This window comes from Monodelphis domestica, chromosome 5 (assembly GCF_027887165.1).
Source record: "Monodelphis domestica isolate mMonDom1 chromosome 5, mMonDom1.pri, whole genome shotgun sequence".
Lineage (NCBI taxonomy): Eukaryota > Metazoa > Chordata > Mammalia > Didelphimorphia > Didelphidae > Monodelphis > Monodelphis domestica.
This window is the reverse complement of record NC_077231.1, coordinates 177,287,045-177,308,544: the sequence shown is the minus strand read 5'-3', so window position 1 is coordinate 177,308,544 and position 21,500 is coordinate 177,287,045.

Below are 21,500 nucleotides of genomic sequence, written 5' to 3'. Positions count from 1 at the left end.
CTTGAAGTCAGGCACCATATGTTTGCCCTTTTTTGTATCACCAATGCTTCATATAGTATTTAATAAATGCTTGTTGCCTAAAAGAAAATTGTCCATTTCAGCTTTGGTTTTGTTATTAACTTTTCTCCTATCTAGAGATCTGACAATTTCTTCCATATTCCTCAAATGTATTTAAAATGTCACTGTCTAAGCCACATACCCATTTGGAGTTATCTTGACATATGATGTGTTATATTGGTCTAGTACTAGTTTCTTACAGATTATTTTCCATGTTCCTTAACAAGTTTTTTGTTGAATGGTGACTTCTTGTCTCAAAAGCTGGAATCTTGGAGTTTATATAATACTAAGCTGTTATGTTCATTTGCTTCTATATATTATATATTATTATATTATATATTATCTGTTCTGCTTCTTTATTTCTTAACAAGTAGCAAATTGCTTTGGTGGTTACTTATTTATAGTAGAATTTGAGAACTGGCAAAGGTAAGCTAGAAAAATAATAATTTCTTTGATATTATTCACCTTTCATTCTCCTAAATGAATTATGTTATTATTTTCCAGATCTATAAATTCTTTGGTGCTTTGATTATATGGCCCTTAATAGGTGAGTTAATTGAAGTTGCATTACCATTTTTATTATTATTTTCCCAAATATTAGATGTTTGTTATTGTGTTCATATTGTTCCTGTGTGCATTTTGGAAGGAGACCTCCAGATACCTTGTATTTTTTTGTGGTTATTTTAAATGGAATTTCTTTTCCTATCTTTTCCTGCTAGAATTTGTTGGTAATGTGCAGAAATGCTGATGACTTAAACGGATTTATTTTATATCCTACAACTTCGTTGAAGTTGTCAAATGTTGCAATTTATATTTTAGTTGACTTTCTAGGGTCTTTTTAAATAAGCCCTCATATCATATGCAAAAGGTAATAATTTTATTTGCTCTTTTGCTATGCCTATTCCCTCAAATTTAATTTTTTTTACCTTTTTGTTGAAGATAACCTTTTTTTAGTACTATGTGGAATAGTAATGGTGATAAGGGACATCCTCTTTACAGCAGACCTTATTGTTTCTATCCAATTATTAAAAGAGCTCTAAGGTAAGAAATTCCTCAGTCTTCAGCAATAGTCTATTTGAAAGTTTAACAGCCATTTCACTGAAGAAGCTCTTTTATATAATTTTTTGCCACAACTTGTGCTCTTTTCTTCTTATTTTATTGGATAAAGGACAGCCAATCAGCATCTACTTATAATTACCTTTCATCTATTTAAAGGCCCTTAACTCAGCCCTTAGCTTCTTTCATTTCCTTACCCAATAATCTCAGACTCTTGAACTTTTTCTCAAAGGGCCTGTTCTCTTGCTCTTTAATCTGTTTTGCTGCCCTCCCATTCACTAATGTGAACTCAGTGCTATAATGAAACTCTGGCCAATGACAACCATAGGATTGCTTTCTTATTCTTTTATTTCATAATTAAAGTAGAAAAATTATTTTCTTACGGCACTACATTACTCAATCATATTAGGCTTCCAGTACATTATTTCTCTCGATATTTTGTGTTTATTATTAATTGTGTATATTTATGTTAAACCATTACTTATGTAAAGTAAGGAAGGGAGACCCAGCTTTCGGAATGAGAAGCTAGTCTTATGGACAGATGAGCCTGAGGAGCAGTGAAGGAGAAGCAAGAGAATCCTGGCAGTTCTGGAAGCTGAGTAGAACTTTGAAGCCACTGACAGGTGCTTCCAGCCTGGGAAGGAGAGGAGATGGATTGCTTTCCTGAGGCTCAGGGGAGTGCTCAACTGGATTTCTCTCCTGGTCGGGCACCTGTTTGTATCTGGAGATCCTCAACAACTCTTCTGGGATTTCTCTACAGCCACCTGATTCTTAAGAGGGATTTTTGTTGGACTCTCTCTGGCCGGAACCAACCTGGTCCTTTCCCTTGGATCTCTCTTACTTGCCCTTTGAATGGAACACTAGAATTGAGTTAATCCATTATTGTAGGGACAAGAAGCCATTGGTGGGAAAGGAGGCCAAGGCCCAGAAGCCTCTGGCCTCCAGACTTTGGAATCCAGTCTGCAATGGGGTAGACCATTGAGTTATCCTTCATCCACTTACCCTTTTCCCTACTTCAGCCATTACCTTCCCCTTTGCCATCAAATAAATTATACTAGAAATAGATAGCTCTGGATTTGGGCCTGTCTTTTATAATATAAATAGAGGGGAAAATATTAGACTAATTAAAGACAGGCTCTCAAGCTGAAATCCTGTCGTCGTCTGGGTTCCTCATAACTCTCTCCACCAAGAAGGAGTTTGATTCTGAACCCCTTTGGCTCAGTACTGCTGTCAAAGGAGCACTGCCATCTTTCCTTTCCAGTTAATGCCATATAATAACTCCAAAGGGCTGACAGCTAAAGGGTCTCTGGGGAAGTGGGATTAAAAGGGGTCATCATGCCTCAGGGGTCCAGAACTCCACTGAGGGAGACATATTGCCACCCAAACTGAATCAACCTGCTCCAAACTCTATCTGCTGCCCCCACTTCTCCTTTCAACATCTCACTGGAGTTATATTCTTCCAGTTGAGACAGTACCTTGTTTACCCTCTCCATCAGTAAAAGAGAAGAGAAATTCTCCAATCTTTCTCTTTTATATATGATATATGATATATATGATAACTTATCATCTTGGATATGGTATACTTATTTATTGGCTATGTCTACTACTTTTCCTTTTATAGACTGAACTTAATCCTGTGTTATAAGGGTTGCTTATGTAATTTGTTAAATAATATAAATATTAATATATCTTTTGAAAAATTAGATATATGATTATTCATGATAAATTATCATAACTCCTCAATTGTGTCTGTAAGTTCTTTAAATTATTGATTACTTCTCCAAGTCACTATGAAATGAAGAAAAATAAACTATACATTAAAAGTCCTAAAAGGACAACCAGATGGTGCAGTGAGTAGAGTACTGGCCTTGGAATCAGGAATCATCTTCCTGAATTCAAATCCAGCCTCAGGCAATTACTACCTCTGTGATCCTGGGCAAGTCACTTCACCCTATTTGCCTCAGTTCCTCTCTTGCAAAAAGATCTGTAGAAGGAAATGATCAGAACATTTCAAATGAGGTCATAGGAAATCAGACACTATTGAAAACAACTGAACAACAATAACAGTAGCTTTAATGTAATTATGATCTTAAAAGCCTAGGAACTTGTATGGAATACTGATGCTCATACATTATTAAAAATTTTGAGTATATATTTCAGACTACTAGGTCTACAACATTTGAAAGTAGATAATACTAAATCGTAGCTCTTGAATTAAGAGGTAGCAATAAAATTATTTAACTATGCATGTAAAGACAATGCAAAGGAATATATAGCTAAAGCTGAATGAGCAGAATTTTAGTGAGTACTATAGGAATTTTTTAAGGTCAGAGATGACTTCATGAAAGGTTTGTGAACTGCTAGTTCTTTAAGGATGATGTCCTAAGACAGACTGGAAGAGGTTTACAAAAGAAATAGTCCAGAACAAGGAAACATGGCACTCCAAATAAATCAGTAAAGCAAGACAGGTTTATTTAGAAGAGATACAAATTTAAGGTAATATCAGAGAGGACGATAGCAACAAATATTTTGAATCCCCAGATAGAATTGGAAACTCAGAAGGAATAGGACATTCTCTTCCCTAAAGTAGTAAAGTCAGGTGTGATATTTTTAGAGTTCTTATATCTTTATATCTTATATATATATATATATATATATATATATATATATATAATATCTTTAGCAGGATTATGTATTGGAGGCCTGAAGCAAGGAGCTCCTGCCTATGGAAATGGTATTGATTTGTATGAATGGGTAAAGGAAAGATTCTCTGGGAATTGAAATCTAGTTGATATTAAAACTCTTCACTTTCGAGAAAAGGAGCTTTGAGCTGTTACTGCCAGTTTCACTCTGACAGGGTGACTCATTGTCCCTGTCAGGGATTTTTGAGCTTCCCTGGGACTTTTTCATTTAGAAGGTCATAGGGGTTACTGTATTCCTTACAAATGGGTTAGAAGGAAAATTTATTTCCCTAAAGATCAAAGTCATGGAGTATTGAGAACTATTATTGAACATTCCTTTAGATACTGATAATACCTTCAATTGCCCAATGAGGTACCATTTCTCTTTGAAAAATAGAAAGTATAATGTATTTCCTCTGATTTTTTTTTAACTTTAAGAGCTCTGTGTTTTTTTCCTCTGCTTTTATAGAATGCCGTGTATAATGGATACAAAGAATGTTATTCATTATAAAGAATTTTGTCTTTTAAAAAGTCAGAATATGGGAGAGCAGTTCAGGTGCTCTCTAGTCTGACATAAACCTTCACAGAATTTCCCTTTAGAGCCTCTCTGACCAGTGACTACATAGACTTTGTTAGAAGAATTAGCATAAGGGAGAACTTCCAACCTTGAGTTAATAATTAACCTTGTAAATCTTCAGATTTTACCCTTAAGGGGACAGATGAAATATTAGCATGTTTTGGTCTTTGGTCTTTTTTGCACCTTCTACCTTGTAAGGATAGAATTGATATAGTATAGGTCATCAGATGTCATTGATCTCTTTATAATGTGCTCCTATAGCTGGTGCAAGCTGGAATTAGGTATCAGCTGTTGGGCCTAGTTAGTGGTTGATGATGATCTTCTTTCACCACAACTTTCCCAAATCTCTAAGTGTTTCCCCAACACCAACTGTCATTGGCTATTCCAAGGTTTTCCAGAGAGCAGATCCAAAATGGCCACCCACAGAGTAAGCGAACTCCAAGAGTTTTTTCATCACTTAGGCACCTGACATTTCTCCAAAGCAACTTCTCTGTAGATTCCAGTTGCCTTTTGAGGTAACCCTTCACTCTTCTAACTCTATTTCTGGCTATCAAGATCCTAATTAGTCCCAATACTTAATTAACTCCAATATACCTATTGCTCCTACAGAAGTGGGGAACCAAGAAAAAAAGTCTTCCTCTTCCCTATGCTAACCCTTCAGATATGTAAAAGCTACTAACATATCTCTTTTCCTGCCTCAACATCCTCCCTTTCAGCTATTCTTTCGCAAACATGGTAGCTAGTGCTTTACTATTGGACATCCTTGTCAATTTCCTTATAAATGTGTGCTTAGAAGACAGCACTTTAAGGGGCAGCTGGTTAGTGCAGCAGATCCCTCACTAGCCCGGAGTTTGGAGGACCTGGCTTCAAATCTGGTCTCTGACACTTCCTAGCTGGTGACCCTGGCCAAGTCACTTATTCCAGATGTCTACCCTTACTGCTTATCTGCCTTAGAATTTGTACTGAGAAAGAAGGTAAGGTTTTTTGTTTTTTTTTTAAATAAGGAAGACATTACTCCAGATGTGGTCTGAGGAGGGCAGAGGGCAGAACATTCCCATCATTCTGAACACTAAGCCTCTCTTAATGCATTATAAGATTTCATTTGCTTTTTCTGGCTTCCATATTACATACTAGAATCATACTGATTTTGCAAACCCCTAAAACCCTTGCCTCTTTCCTACATGACCTAGTTTGTTGGTATTTTTTTCACTGATTTTATACTTGCGAGGTAACATTAAAAAAAATCAATTTTTACATTTATCGCTTTAAATTCCCTCTTGTTTAATGTAGTCCATTGAACTTTCCAGACCTTTTTGAATCTTGATTCTGTCTTCCAATTTGTTATATGTACACATATAGATTCATTATATGTAATATTAAGCCAAAAAGTCCAAGCAGGTTTTACTGAAATTAATAAAAAGCCATATTAGACTACATAGTAAAAGTAATAAAGCATATGATCAACTGTGAATGACAACTCTTATTGGAAATTCAAGAATCCATGACACCTCCAAGGCTATCCATTGCTACTGAAGAAAATGAAGTCTGAATGCAGATTTAAGCAAACCATTCTCTACTTTGTTTCCTCCATGAATTTTTCTGTAGTGTAAGTGATACATGTCTTCTTTTGCAATATGATGAACATGGAATATATATATATATATATATGTAAATATATATATAGTAGGTTAATACACATACAACATATATCGTATTACTTGTCATCTTGGGGAAATGGGAGGGGTGAGAGGGCAGAAAAGAACATGGATTGCAAAATGTCAAAAAACTGAAAATCTATTGATATATAATCTGGAAAAAATAAAATAAAAAAGCCGTATTAGAAGAATGAATATGGATTGATACCCTGACAAGGTCCTCAGTGTTTTTAAATCAACATTTAGCTCTCCTTGCTGTTTTGTGTTGCTAAGTAACCAAATCATCATAATGTTTTAAAAATTAATTTATCATTTATATATATATATATATATATATATATATATATATATATATATATATATATATATATATTTTAGTAGAATCAAAGGCATTTCCAAGTTGTTTGTACAATAACTCTCATGGGAATTTGCTGCAGCCATCACTGATTTTTAGTGACAAGTAATTATTTCCATGACTTCTCCAGTTGTATACATCTTCTTGCCTTTCAGCATTGTGTATATCCCACCTGTTGACAGTCCCATTTATTCCTTGCAGTATCCAGCTGTTACCTACATCAAGGAGACGGATCTTTTTAATTTAGATCATTAAACCCAGGGCAGACTTTATTAGTACTTATGTATGTAGCAACATAATATTAATTTTTCAGTTTCAGGGAAACTGAAATCCTTTGATCATTGAGTCATAGGTTTAGAGCTGTAAAGGACTTGAGACTATCTCATCCTACCCTTTTGTTTTACAGAAGAGGAAATTGAGGTCCATATAGATTAAATAACTTCATCAAGGATTAAGTGGATATTAAATAGCAGACACTGAATTTAGATCCTTTGAATACAAATTTAGGCCCCTTTCCTCTGCCTCCTGATCCAAAATTGTCTACTCTAGTACTATTAAACAAGAAAACTAAAGCTCAGAGATGTAAAAGGAATTACCCAAGATTATATAGTAATTAATAGAGATGGCATTTTTAAAAATTCAGTTCTCTGTCCCCAAATCCTATGCACTTTCAACTATACTAATTTTTAAAATTACTTTATTACTTTCAGGATAGTTTCTTACCTGGCCTAGTTAGTGGTTTTTCTATTCATTTACAGCTGTATTGAGTTATCATATATTTGTCATATATCAGTAAGCTCAAAGATCAGTGATTTAATTATTGGAAGGATTCCCTCCAAAGTTTTAGGAAATTTTGTCAAAGTTTGACAAAACTCCATTGTTGTAGAAGGTTTTCATGTCTTTCCAACTACCTATTAGACTTCTCAAATTGGAAGTCCACTAGACATCTTGAACTTAATATATCTAAAATTGAACTCATCTTTCCACATAAATCCTCCCTCTTTCCTAATATTGCTATTACTTTGATGGTATCACTATCCCCTGAATACTGTTAAAATAGGAAATAAGACTTAGGACATGAGTGATTTCAGTACCTAGGCTCAAAACTTAGGTGGCATCCTTAAGTCCTTTCTTCATCTTCCTCTCCCTTCCTCTCTCCATGTCTTCCTCCCCCATCCAATAAGTGGGAAAGTCCTTTTGTTTTACCTTCATAATGTCTCATATCATATCCCTTTCTTCTTTTGACACTAATAGAACCTTGGTGCAGGTACTTATTATATCATTCCTGAATTGTTGATTGGTCTGCATCTCTCAAGTCTCTCCCATTTCCAATCCACTCTCTGCTGAGGTGTCAAATTAACCTCCCTAAAGTAAAGGTCTGGCAATGTTAACCTCCTGCTCAATAAACCCTAGAAGTTCCCCATCATTCTAGAATGAAATATAAAAACCTCTTCTTGTCATTCAAAGCCCTTCAGAACTTGGCTCCCTTCTACTTTTCTATTTTTTTCTCCTTTTCTTTTTTTTTAATTAATTTATTTATTTAGAATATTTTTCTGTGGTTACATGATTCATATACTTTCACTCTCATCCCCCTCCCCCCCAAAGCCAACAAGCAATTCAACTTGATTTTACATGTATCATTGATCAAGACCCATTTCCAATTTATTAATATTTGCAATAGAGTGGTCATTTAGAATATATTACCATCCATGTCCCCATTGAACTATGTGACCAAAGAGGTGTTTTTCTTCTGTGTTTCTACTTCCACAGTTCTCTCACTCTGGACATGGATAACATTCTTTCTCATAAGTCCCTCAGAATTGTCCTGGATCATTACATTGCTACTAGTAGAGAAGTCCATTATGTTTGATTGGGCCATAGTGTATCAATCTCTTTGTAGAATGTTCTGGTTCTGTTCCTTTCACTCTGCATCAATTTTTGGAGGTCTTTCCAGTTCACATGGAATTCCTCCAGTTCATTATTCCTTTTGCCACAATAGTATTCCATCACCAAGAGATACCACAATTTGTTCAGCCCTCCCCCCTTTTCTAATTTTTGCCACTACAAAGAGCACGGCTATAATTTTTTCTTATTTTAGTTATTTATTACTTTCCTTTGCTGTAATATTAGCCAGTCTATTAGGTGTGAAGTGGTACCTCAGATTTGTTTTTATTTGTATCTCTCTAATTATGAGAGATTTTAAACACTTTCTCATGTGCTTATTGATAGTTTTGATTTCTTTATCTGAAAACTACCCGTTCATGTCCCTTGCCCATTTAGCAATTAGGGAATGGCTTGATTTTTGTACAATTGATTTAGCTCCTTATAAATTTGAGAAATTAGATCTTTGTCAGATGTTTTTGTTATAAAGATTTTTTCCCAATTTGTTGTTTTCCTTCTAATTTTGGTTGCATTGGTTTTGTTTGTACAAAAACATTCTAGTTTACTGTAATCAAAATTATTCATTTTATATTTTGTGATATTCCCTATTTATTGCTTGGTCTTAAAATCTTTTATTTCTCATATATCTGACAGGTAAACTAGTCTATGTTCATCTAATTTACTTCTAGTTTCCTTCTTTATATTTAGGTTGTTTACCCATTCTGAATTTTTCTTGGTATAGGGTATAAGAAATTGATTTAGACCTAATCTCTCCCATACTGTTTTCTAATTTTCCCAGCAATTTTTGTCAGTAGGTTCTTGTACCCAAAGCTGGAATTTTTGGGTTTATTGTATACTATCTTACTAAGGACATTTACCCCAAGTCTATTCCATTGATCCTCCTTTCTAAGTCTCTAAGCCAAGTACCATATTGTTTTGATGACCACTGCTTTATAGTACAGTTTCAGATCTGGTACTGCTTCACATTTTTTTATCATTATTTCCCTTGATATTTTTGATCTTTTGTTCTTCAAAATGAACTTTGTTACTGTTTTTTTCTAACTCAGTAAAAATGTTTCTTGGTAGTTTGATAGGTGTGGCACTAAATAGGTAATTTAATATGGGTAGGATTGTCATTTATATTATGTTAGCTCATCCTACCCATGACAATTAATGTTTTTCCAATTATTTAGATCTAGTTTTAATTATGTGGAAAGTGTTTGTAGTTGTGTTTATATAATTCCTGTGTTTGTCTTGGCAAATAAATTCCTAAATATTTTATATTGTCTAGAGTGATTTTAAATGGAGTTCTCTTTCTAACTCTTGTTGCCTGGATATGTTGGAAATACATAGAAATCCTGATGACTTATGTGGATTTATTTTGTATCCAGCAAATTTGCTAAAGTTGTTGATTATTTCCACTAACATTTTAGTTGATTCTCTAGGATTCTTTAAGTAGACTATCATATCTTCTGCAAATAGTGATACTTTGGTTTCCTCATTGCCTATTTTAATCCCTTCAATTTCTTTTTCTTCTCTAATTGCTAATGCTAATATTTCTAGTACAATGTTAAATAATAGAGGTGATAGTGGACATCCTTGCTTCACTCCTGATCTTATTGGGAACGTTTCTAACTTATCCCCATTGCACATGATGCTTGCTGATGGTTTTAGATATATAGTGTATTCTTTTTAGGAAAGCTCCATCTATGCTTATATATTCTAATGTTTTCAAATAGGAATGGGCATCGCATTTTATCAAAGGCTTTTTCTGCATCTATTGATATAATCTGTTGGTTTGGTTGTTTATATAGTCAATTATGTAGAAGCTTTCCTAATATTAAACCATCCTTGCATTCCTTGGTATAAATCTCACCTGATAATAATTAATAATCCTCATGATCACTTGCTGGAGTATTTTCTTAGTATTCTATTTAAGATTTTTGCCTCTCTGTTCATTAATGTAGGAATTACATTTTAATGGTTTGACTAAAACATGAAAATTATAAATAATAATGGTATTCTCTGATTCAAAGTGTTATTGCTCAAATTTTAAATGACCTTCAATAATTTTTATTTACAAAAAAGGTGGAAAGAGTGGAAGTAGAGAAATAGAAAAGGGTGAAGAAGACATTAGCCTATCTAACTAAATATTGCTCTGGTGCTCCACTCAGCCAGGACTCATTTACCTTCAACTGAAATTAAACTCTCTGAAGAAGTCAGGAAAGGAAAGCCAGCTATTCACTCATCAAGTTCCATCCAAGAGGTAGATCAAGACTATGACTCAAGCTGAAGGTGGATTCCTGAAGCAAGCTCATCTCTAACGTAAACTTTCTTCTGAAGTTGACCTCAAGTCAACTCTTCCCAGAAGACAATCCCAGAAGACTATCTCCAGGAGACAGTCTCAAATCCAAGGATTTCATGGCTTTTATGGTATCTTCTTGTCCCTTCCCCTCCTCACAGGGGCCAATCACAGTTTCAAAACTGTCTAGTACTGCCCAGACGGGCAGTGTATATTCAGGGGTCCCCAAACTATGGCCTGTGGGCCACATGCAGTCCCCCCAGGCCATGTATCCAGCTCCCACCTCACTTCCGGAAGAGGCACCTTTTTCATTGGTGGTTGGTGAGAGGAGCACTGTATGTGATGGCTCTGCAAAGCATGGCATTGCTCACATAGAGTACTACTTCTGGTGATATAATCCTTTGTGTGGCACCTCAAATCAAGGGGCTGTCCAAAGGATTATGTGGCTCCGGAGGGGATTCTACACTGTGTATACTGCTGCCTGGTTAGAGTTAGGGTTAGGGTTAGGGTTATGTTTTTATAGTCTTGTCCTCCAATGGTCTGAGGGACAGTGAACTGGCCCCCTGTGTAAAAAATTTTGGGGCCCCTGGTCTATGGGATCTACTTCTCACCCTCTGGAGGTATAAATTCTTATCAAAAGGATTCACAGATTCCTGGCTGATTGAGTTTCTGAGGGCGTGAATTCTCTAAGTGGTTTGTGAACTCCTCCACCTACTTCAAACTTTTGTTGATTCAATCAAAAAATATACAAAGGAGAGTTAATCCTATCTTCACAATCTGGTGAGGTACTAAGTAAAGGTACTTTAAGTTATTGTTAACCAAGTGTTACCTCCAAATAGACAAAGGGAATAAAAGATTCCCGTTCACAAGCATAAACTTAGAATAGACAAAGAGAACCAAGAATTTCCTTTCACATTAAGGATATTGGTCTGTAGTTTTCTTTCTCTGTTTTTGGTCTTTCTGGCTTTGGAATTGGTACAATATTTGTGTCATAAAAGGAATTTTTGGTTAAACTCCTTCTTTGCTCATTTAGTTATTCTTTAAGTGTTTGATAGAATTCACTCGTGAATCCATCTGACCCTGGTGTTTTTTCTTAGGGAGTTCTTTGATGGCTTGTTCAATTTCTTTTTCTGACATGGGATTATTTAAGTATTCTATTTCTTCTGTTAATCTAGGCCATTTATATTTTTGTAAATATTCACCCATGTCACCTAAATATGGTAGAATTTTGGTTTCTAATCCACTCTGCTCTCTGCTTCTGTTTTATGGGTGAGTTCATCCTATTCATATTCAGAGTTATGATTACCACCTGTGTATCCCCCATCATTTTGATTTCCTCTTTTAATCATGCCCTTTCTTCTTTCACTCTTTCCTTCTATACCAGTATTTTGCTTTTAATCAGCCCCTCTATTCCCCACCCTTATTTTACTGTCCTTCCCACCCCCTCCCTTCTTATTTCCCTCTTATTTTTCTTTAAGGTCTATTAAATTTCCTCTCTCTTCCCTTTCTTTCCCTTTTGATACTCCCCTGCCCAATCTCCCATTTGGTTTTTCCCTCTCAGCTTCCCTATAGGGTAATATAGAATTCTATACCCTAATAGATCTAGCTGCTCTTCCATCTCAAAATTGATTCCATTGAGAGTAAGGATTATATATTACCTATTACCATTCTCTTCTTTACCTTATAATAGTATTCTTCCCCTCCCCCTCCCCTGCACTTCTTTATGTAGCATAGAATATCCTATTTTTCTTCTTCCTTCAAGTTTCTCTTGGTATCATCTTCTATTGCCCCCCTTTATTTTTTATATAATCATAAACCACTTATTACCCCAACCTCTACCTATGAATAATTCCTTTATCTACTATGATAGTGAAAATAGTTTTTTAGATTTACAAAGATCATTTTTCCATATAGGAATATAAACAATTTCACCTTACTGAAGCCCTTAAAAATTCCTCCCCTCTTTCTTGTTTACCTTTTCATGTTTCTCTTGAATTTTGTTTTTGGATATCAAAATTTCCGTTTAGTTCTGGTCTTTTCTTTACAAATACTTGGAAATCTATTTTTGTTAAATGTCCATACTTTCCCCTGAAAGTATATAGTCAGTTTAGATGTGTAGGTGATCCTAGGTTGTAGACCCAATTCTTTGGCCTTTCTGAATATCAAATTATGAGTCTTAGGGTCCTTTAGTGTGGAGCCTGCCAGATCCTATGTAATCCTGATTGGTGCTCCTTGATATCTGAATTGTCTCTTTCTGACTTCTTTCAATATTTTCTCCTTGGCTTGGAAGCTCTTGAACCTCATTCCTGGGGCTCGTCTTTTAAGTTTTTAACGTAGGGGGTGATTTATAGACTCTTTCAATGTCTATTTTGTCCTCTTGTTCAAGAATATCAGGGCAGTTTTCTTGGATAATTTCTTGTAATATGATGTTAAGACTTCTGTTTTTTTTCCCTAGGTTTTCAGGTATACCGATTTTCTGGACCTATTTTCCAGAGTAGTTGTTTTTTCAATGAGATATTTCATGTTTCTGTCTGTTTTTTCATTCTTTTGACTTTGTTTCATTTATTCTTGGTGTCTTGTGAGATCATTAGCTTCTAATTGCCCAATTCTAGTTTTTAAAGACTGATTTTCAGCTATGATGTTTGGATTTTCCTTTTCAGTTTGGTCTATCCTACTTTTCATGGCTTTCAACAGGTCAATTCTGGTCTTCAATTTGCTTATTATTTCATGTGATTTCTGTGCTTCTTTTTCCTAGTGGGAGATTCTTTTAAACTGCTATTTTCCTTTTGAATTACTTTAATTTCTTTCTCTCACTTTTCTTCCCCTTGTTCCTCCATCTTTCTTACATGGTTCTTTAACTCCTTCTTGAATTCCTTCAGAGCTTGTGACCAATTTATACTCTTTTTGGAAAGTTTGGATGTGTTTGCTTGTTTGTCGGTCTCTGATCTCACCTCTGTATTCTTCTGTTTTTCTCTGTAGAAGTTTTCCAATATCAGAGGCCTTTTCTGTCGTATCTTATTATTTTTTTTCAGTATTTGTGGACTGTAGTTTTTGGTATTGGTGGCCATTGCTGTGTTAGTTTTCTCTTCCCTTCCTAGCCAGAAGTCTAAGTGAGGAGGGCAGGCTGCAAGAGGTTTTTTGCTCTGAGGCTATTTTTCCCATCTCTGCTGCATCTGTTGTGGGTAGCCCATCTCTCCCCTATCTCTATGCTCATGTTCCACACTCTTTAGCCTCGAGTCCCAAGTCTGGTTGCCAAGGCCCTGTGCTGCCTTCAGGGCTAGGACTGTGGTCTCTCCTCCTTTTCCAGGTATTTTAAACCTTACTCCCCTCCATTATTTTGAGATTCATTGACTTTTTTTTTATATTTATTGAATGACATTCCATCTACAGATCCTGAACACAACTGACTTTCAGATATCTGGAATATTCTTTGTCTTCATCTTTACTTCTTGGATTTCCTTTCTTCCTTCAAATTTCAACTAAAGTATGTTCTACAAGAAGCCCTTTCAGATACGCCTTATGTAGGGCCTTCCTTTTTATTGATTATCTCCAGTTTATACTTCATATACCTTGATTGTATGTAGTTTCCATGTTCTCTCCCTAATTAGACTCTGAGCCCCTTGAGCAAAGTGACTATTGTTTGTTTTTCTTTGTATCCCTAGTGCCTGATACATAGTAATTACTTAATAAATGCTTATTAATTTACTCATCTATGCTTGTTCATGTGATACAAATCATGCTCATGTGCTCTCATTTACCCAGTGTCCTGGATACCTTTCTTGCTTTTACCTCACATTGTAAGGGTACCAGTGCCCAAGACAGAAAACCAAACTTTTTCATCTTACATTTCTCTCATACTTCTATATTCTTCTATTACCATGTTACTCTCCTTTGCCTTCTAAGATATTCATATTTTCAATTTTTTCAAGATTATTGTGTTTCATGTTTTATAACCATCCAACAACAATTAGAAAATTGGTGCTAAAAAGATGACTTTTTCTGGGAGGAACAAATTATTAAATTAGCCTTGCAGTTTCCCTGCAAGGAATCTCGCCCACTCTCCTTCTCTAAATCATTGTCCATTTGTCTTACACATAGAAACTGATGAATAGTCTTTCCATCCAACTGCATGCCATAATGTTGGCAATAGTCATTTTTAATATTTCATAATTGTTTCTGTGTTGGATAATCAGATGAAAGCTTTATGTTAAGTGAGGAAGGGAAAGATATCAAAAACACTGAAAAATTATCAGATTTTATTAAAACTGAGAAAAGCTGTCTACAAAAACTTTAACAATTAATGCATTATATGCTACATTCTGACATATATGAGGTCTTTTTAAACTCATTCATATATGAATCAAAGATATACTCAATTTCACATCTTTCGTCTTCTTGGCTAGTTTATTTGAACTTGCTTCTGATTTTCACTCATTGACTTTTACCCAAATCCCTCCATCATACTTTCCCTTTCTGGTTCTTGGATTCCCTGGCATGAATATGTATCCTGTTTCTTTTGAATGAAGTACATGAACCTAAAGTCATATTTCCGGCATGATGCTCATCCTTCCAATTCCCCTTGAGACATTCAAGGTTTATAATTTTACCTCCTTGAATAAGAGCCTAAAGGTCTATATTGTTGTTTTAACTTTAATTTCTTTGTCACCTATACTTTCTATATTTGTATATATACATATGAAGATGCAAATTTTACTATTAGCTCCTTTCTTGGATTTTATGACCTATGAGCTTTGGGGAGCTTCAGCTTCCTAAACTGAAACTATTCTTTAGTGTGGTCAAGTGAGTTTTTTTTTCTCCCCTTCCCTCTTTTTTTTTTTAGCTTAACTCCCTTTTAATTAGATTTGTAAGATACTAAGCAAATACATTCTTCTTGCATTCACTAGATGAACTCCAACTCTAGCATGAATATTATCATTCTTCTATTTAAATAAAGGTTTAGAAATCCAAATTCTAGCTGTTCATTTCCCAAATAAGCTTTTCCCTGTTTCATCCCTTGCCTTCAATAGAGAGGGGTTATTGGTCTTTGTTCTTCAGTTTCTTGCTCAAGGCCTGGAACATTTTGTCAGTGCTTTTCAGTTCCTTCTATCAGGATCTTTGGTGCCCTTATGAAACCTCAGAAATGGGTAGTAGTTTTCTGTTTTGCCAAGTCCTGTCATGTTCTCTCTTAGATGTGTGCCCTGGAAAGAAAAGAGGCCTTTCTATTGTTAAAGGATCAGTCTCCTCCCTTTTTTCTTTGCTTTTTCCTAGATGATCTCTTTTCTGAGAGCACCAGTAGATATACTTTGTCTCCTTTAGCATCTAACTCTCTTCTTTTTAGGAAAAGTCACACTTCAAGTATCTATTTATCCTTTTTTGTCCACTTCCTCCTCAGTGTGATATTTTCCTATTTTCTACTTTCATATCACTTCAAGTTTCCTGACTTAAAGAATGTTTTCCTATTTTCCCCTTCTACATTAAAAAAAAAACCCTTCCATTTTTTAAAAGAACCCTTTCTTTCTAAAAATGGAATATGAGGGGGCCGCTGGCTGGCTCAGTGGATTGAGAGCCAGGCCTAGAGACAGGAGATCCTGGGCTCAAATCTGGCCTCAGACACTTCTTAGCTATGTGACCCTGGACAAGTCACTTAACATTGCCTAGCCTTTACCACTATTCTGCCTTTTAACTAACACAGAGAATTGATTCTAAGATGGTAGGTAAGGGTTTAAAAATGGAATATGAAGAGTAATTCATTGAACCCATTTATTTTCTATTCTCAGAGGGGGACTATAACTTTTTGAATGTAGCAAGGGCCCACAGATGGTGAGACTCTACATGTTACAATGCCCTAGGTGTTATGAGGCCCATGTGTAATCTGTAGCTTAGAGATGCCACTGTGTGCCTCAGAAGGAGGCAGAGTAGAAATCCTTCCCTTCTTCTCCAAGGGTGACTTTACTTTCTACTCTTAAGGAAAGTAGAAAGTTGGCATCAGAAGTCCTCTGTCTCTAAAAGAGCCTGAGTACCAGGCTTGAATTATGTCTATCTGATTCCATAAATATGAGATTAAGCTCAATCTAACTTTTGATTAATGTTTTGATATGAGGGAGAAGAACCCAAACATTATTATCCAAAACTCCACCTCTTTTGTTTTTCCTAAGAATTTGCATTTATTTTTATCATTCATTAAAAAAAATTGACTCCTGAATTATCATATTTTTCTCCTACCACTCCACCATCTATTGAAAAGATGAGAAATGTGACATGAAGTTTACATGTGAAATAATGAAAGGCATATTTATATATTAGCTATTATTTTAAAATACAAGAAAAAAGGAAGTGAAAAAGTATGCTTCAATCTGCACTCAGATTCTATCAGTAATCTCTTTGGAGATGGATAGGACGTTGATACCCAAGATGAGTAAGAAGGTTGTTAGACAGTAAGTACATAGTTGTCCCTAAGGTATTTAAGTCGTCTTGCCCAGATGAACTACATCTATCAATACTGGAATAACCAAAATTACTGGCAGTAAGGATATGTAATTAAAAATGGGGAGGGGATAAAAAACATTCATCAAAAATAAACAATATGTGAAAACTTCTAACAATATGTCAATATTTCACAGGCTTAGTTCTGAGAGTGTTTTGGTTCCTAGAAAGAACCAGTTCTTGGGGAAAGAATATAGGTAAATATTGAATATTTGAGATTTTGGACTTTTCACCTCTGAAGGTAGCCTTTTTTTTTTCATTCCTGGTTTTGATCATTTTTTTAAACCCTTACCTTCCATCTTGGAGTCAATATTGCATATTGGCTCCAAGGCAGAAGAGTGTTAAGGGCTAGGCAATGGGGGTCAAGTGACTTGCCCAGGGTCACACAGCTAGGAAGTGGCTGAGGCCACATTTGAACCTATGACCTCCCATCTCTAGGCCTGGCTCTCAATCCACTGAGCTACCCAGCTGCCCCCAGTTTTGATCATTTTTAAGGCTCTAATTTGACCAAATATTTTTAAAAGATAAGAAAAATTAGAGATAAGGGCTGGATTTCCTTGTTTCTAAACTACTCTGTTTTTAATGTGGCCCTTTAAATTTGTTTCATAAGCTGAAGTGTTTGTATTATAAGTTTTGCCTTCAAAATGTAAGCATTTGTGTGCTGTATTTTTCTAAACTTAATTCCCCACCTTATTTTTAGATGTTCAAAATTCTTATGACCTTTTTTTTTATGTGATAATTATTAAAATGACTATAGGCTTTTCAAATAACATATTGCTTTAGGAGTTTCTTTGTAAAATCTAAGAACAATGATTTCTTAAGAATGTTATTTTTCTTCATTGTATGTTAAAGATTGTACTATAGTACAGATCAATTATATATATGGAGATAGAACCACAGAATTTTAGTACTTGAAGGAACCTTAAGGATCATCTCCTCCAACTCTTTCATTTATAGAAGAAGAATATATAAATATTGGCATTCTTGTTTTAATTGTTGTATTTTCCAAAGAAAACTTTATTTGATGATTTTAACTTTTACAATGTTAAACAATAAAAAGAGAAGAAATGCTTTATGGATAGAAGCATAACTTCAAATAAAATGGTGGTTAAATACTATTTCTTAGAAATATTAGTAGACAGGACAAACCTGTCAAAGAAAACCACTCTCCCAGGAAGGAAGTAATAATAGAAGGAAGTAAGGGAGGAAAGGAGGAAGAAAGAAACCAAGCATTAATTAAATGCTTAACATGTTCCAAGAACTTTGGTAAGCCCTACGAATACAACATAAGCAAAAAGAAAGATAACACCTTCCCTTAATAAGCTTACTTTCTTTTTTTTCTTTTTTTTTCTTTTTTTTTTTAAATATATTTTATTTGATCATTTCCAAGCATTATTCGTTAAAGACATAGATCATTTTCTTTTCCTCCCCCCCCCCCCCCCCCCATAGCCGACGCGTAAGTCCACTGGGCATTAGATGTTTTCTTGATTTGAACCCATTGCTTTGTTGATAGTATTTGCATTAGAGTGTTCATTTAGAGTCTATCCTCTGTCATGTCCCCTCAACCTCTGTATTCAGGCAGTTGCTTTTTCTCGGTGTTTCCACTCCCATAGTTTATCCTTTGAATAAGCTTACTTTCTAATGAGGGGGAGATGACATGGTTTTGAAGTCTGGAACATCAGGAGTAGAGTTAGGAGAAGGATGCAGGCTATCTGGTGTGGATTCAAGCACAAAATGGAGTCTCCAGGAGGAATTCACCAATGGAAATGGAGGGGGGCAGTCTGGTAGAAGAGTACAGATGGGAGTGCATTAAGGATTGCCATACCCAACAGAAAGACTCAGAGCTAACCATGAGTGTAAGACATAATAGCTTCTATAATAGCATGTGCTATTGTAGGAATACAAAAGCAAATTAAAGAATGAATTCTCATGTATACAGAATAAAAAGGATTATTAGCTTTGGCTAGATAATTTCAATCAAAGTGATAATGATTATTAATAGCATCATATTTGAATAAGATCCTATTATAAATAAGAAGCAGTCTGGGTATTAAATAGAGCCAGCTTTGGAATGAAGACTTGTGTGACAATGTAGAAGTGATTTAACCCCTCAAAACTTTAGTTGGCTCTTTTAGACTTTAAGGTACAGATGAATTACCAATGCAGAAAGTTCTTCACTTGGAGAAAATCACAGGTTAAGACAAAAATAATATATTACAATTACAATATGTGGTGGCGTGGGAAAAACAATTATCTTGACAAGATTTGATTTTGTGACTGCCATGGTCATATGTGCCACTAAGTTGACTTAGAAAGTCTGACCTTGAATAAACCAAATGGATATTAGCTGGTTTCCCTGTCTTTGCTAAGTTCTGTCACTTGAGTGATGGGATTCACCCATGTACCCACGTTTAAATTTAGAAAGGTCCTACATGTGGTGAGACTCCACATGTTACAAGGTCCCATCCATGATGAGGCCTCTGTGGACTGTATAGCTTAGGGGTGTTATGTTACTATGTGACTCATAAGGAAGCAAAATAGACATCTTTAGTCTATTATCTTTTTAATTTTTATTGTGTTTTTAAATCTGTGTTTTTTAAAAAATAAACTTTATATAAAGAAAATGTGTAAAAGCTATAGGTTTGTTGTTGTTGTTGTATTACATTTATATTTATGTATGGGTCAACCTTACAGTGTCACTGGGGGTCCAAGATAGGATGAGAGAGGTGAATGGGTTTGGGATTGAGTAGGCAGCATGAGGCACGGATGGTATATCATGGTGAAGTTTATTTCATTACAGCTAGTAATAAAAGGGCAATGTTAAATAAGCTAAAGGATTAAGTAAACTTTTTACATAGACAATGGTTAGTAATCATTTACAATCTTAGTACAATGACTTTGTTTGCCTCACAGAAGCTTATACAGAGATTTCTATAGTATAATAAGTCACAGGTAAATATGCAATCATCTAGTCCACAGTCTCAGGGAAATATTTGCTTTAGTGGGTTTATCAAGAAGAATCAGTTACTACCAAGTACAGCAGGAAAGGGTTATTAATCTCAGGTGAGATCATGGCACTACCTGACTGATTCTAGCTAGGCTATGGCTTTGATTGTAGTGGGATCCACTCTCACTACTGGGGGCTACACATTTATATTTATTTGTTAGATTATTTTCCAATAATTTTCTTTTTTTTTGACATTGCTAAATTCAGGGTTTTTTTGAACTAGGCTTTTATTCAGAAATTCAGAAAGAGAGGTCAGAAGAAGGCAGTGGTCATGACTTTACTTCAAAAACATGAAATTCCCAAATAAATAACTCCTAGATAATTGAAGTGCTACTGTATTTATTTTACCTTATCAGTTTATCAAGATTTGCTTCTTTCTTCAATTCTGAGAACAAATAAGTCTTTAAAACTAATACAAATATGCAACCTATATAAAAGTATTACAAATTTTCACTGGAATAGGAAATAGTAATTGGTAGAGTTTCTTCTTCTAGACTACAGTTTAAAAGCTGTAGTTTCTAAAGAGTACATTTCTGGTTCAGCTAAAAATAGCACCTGTTTATATGGGGAAGTCAAACATTTAATGTTTCCTTTAAGTTATATTTAATGTTCCCTTCTGCAACAGCATCAGTCACAGTGAAGTATGAAGGAAAAGTGGAATAAATTGCAAAAGTAATAATGAATGGTTAATGACTGACATTTATAAAATGAAGGAATTTGAATATATGGTATGTAAAGTCTCTAAAAATTTACAAGGTACATTTTACATTTAGGAAAGTACAGTATGAGATATATATAGTAGATCCCCAAAATTATTGGGAATTTCTTTTCCTTTATCACCTTGGAAAGGGCTTGCACTGACAAATATATTGGTATACTGAGAAGCAATCACAGAATTCCCAAATTGATATAGAATACTATATCATGGCTTGCTTGTATACATCATGAAAAGTTAATTGTTTACTCAAGAGATGGAGATAAATATGGAAAATCAATTTAATGAAACCACTTTGAGAAGCTATAGGCTATAATCAAAGCTAGACTTAGGAAAATATCTTCCTTGAATGCATGGTTGTCATCTGGAGATAAAGTCTGGTTTAATGATGAAGAATACTTATCAAATATCTTATGAACTGAGTGCCATATTATTGTTCAAATCATGCTTTCATACCAAAATAATACATTGCACATTCAACTTTTCTAAAAATGTAAAAATTTTTATTATATGTCAATAATTTTTTTAACCAAAGTATGATTTTATCCATGAAGGTGTTATGGTCAAACTAAAGCTTTTATGGGTAAAACTATTTTGTAGGCTATGGATGAAGCAGTTTGGTATGCCACCAACATAGTTATTCTAAGGAGAAGTAGGGATAGGAAACAGGAGTTAGGAACTAGGATAGGAAATCTCTTAATCCTTATACTATGTCTATAAATCTAAATCCT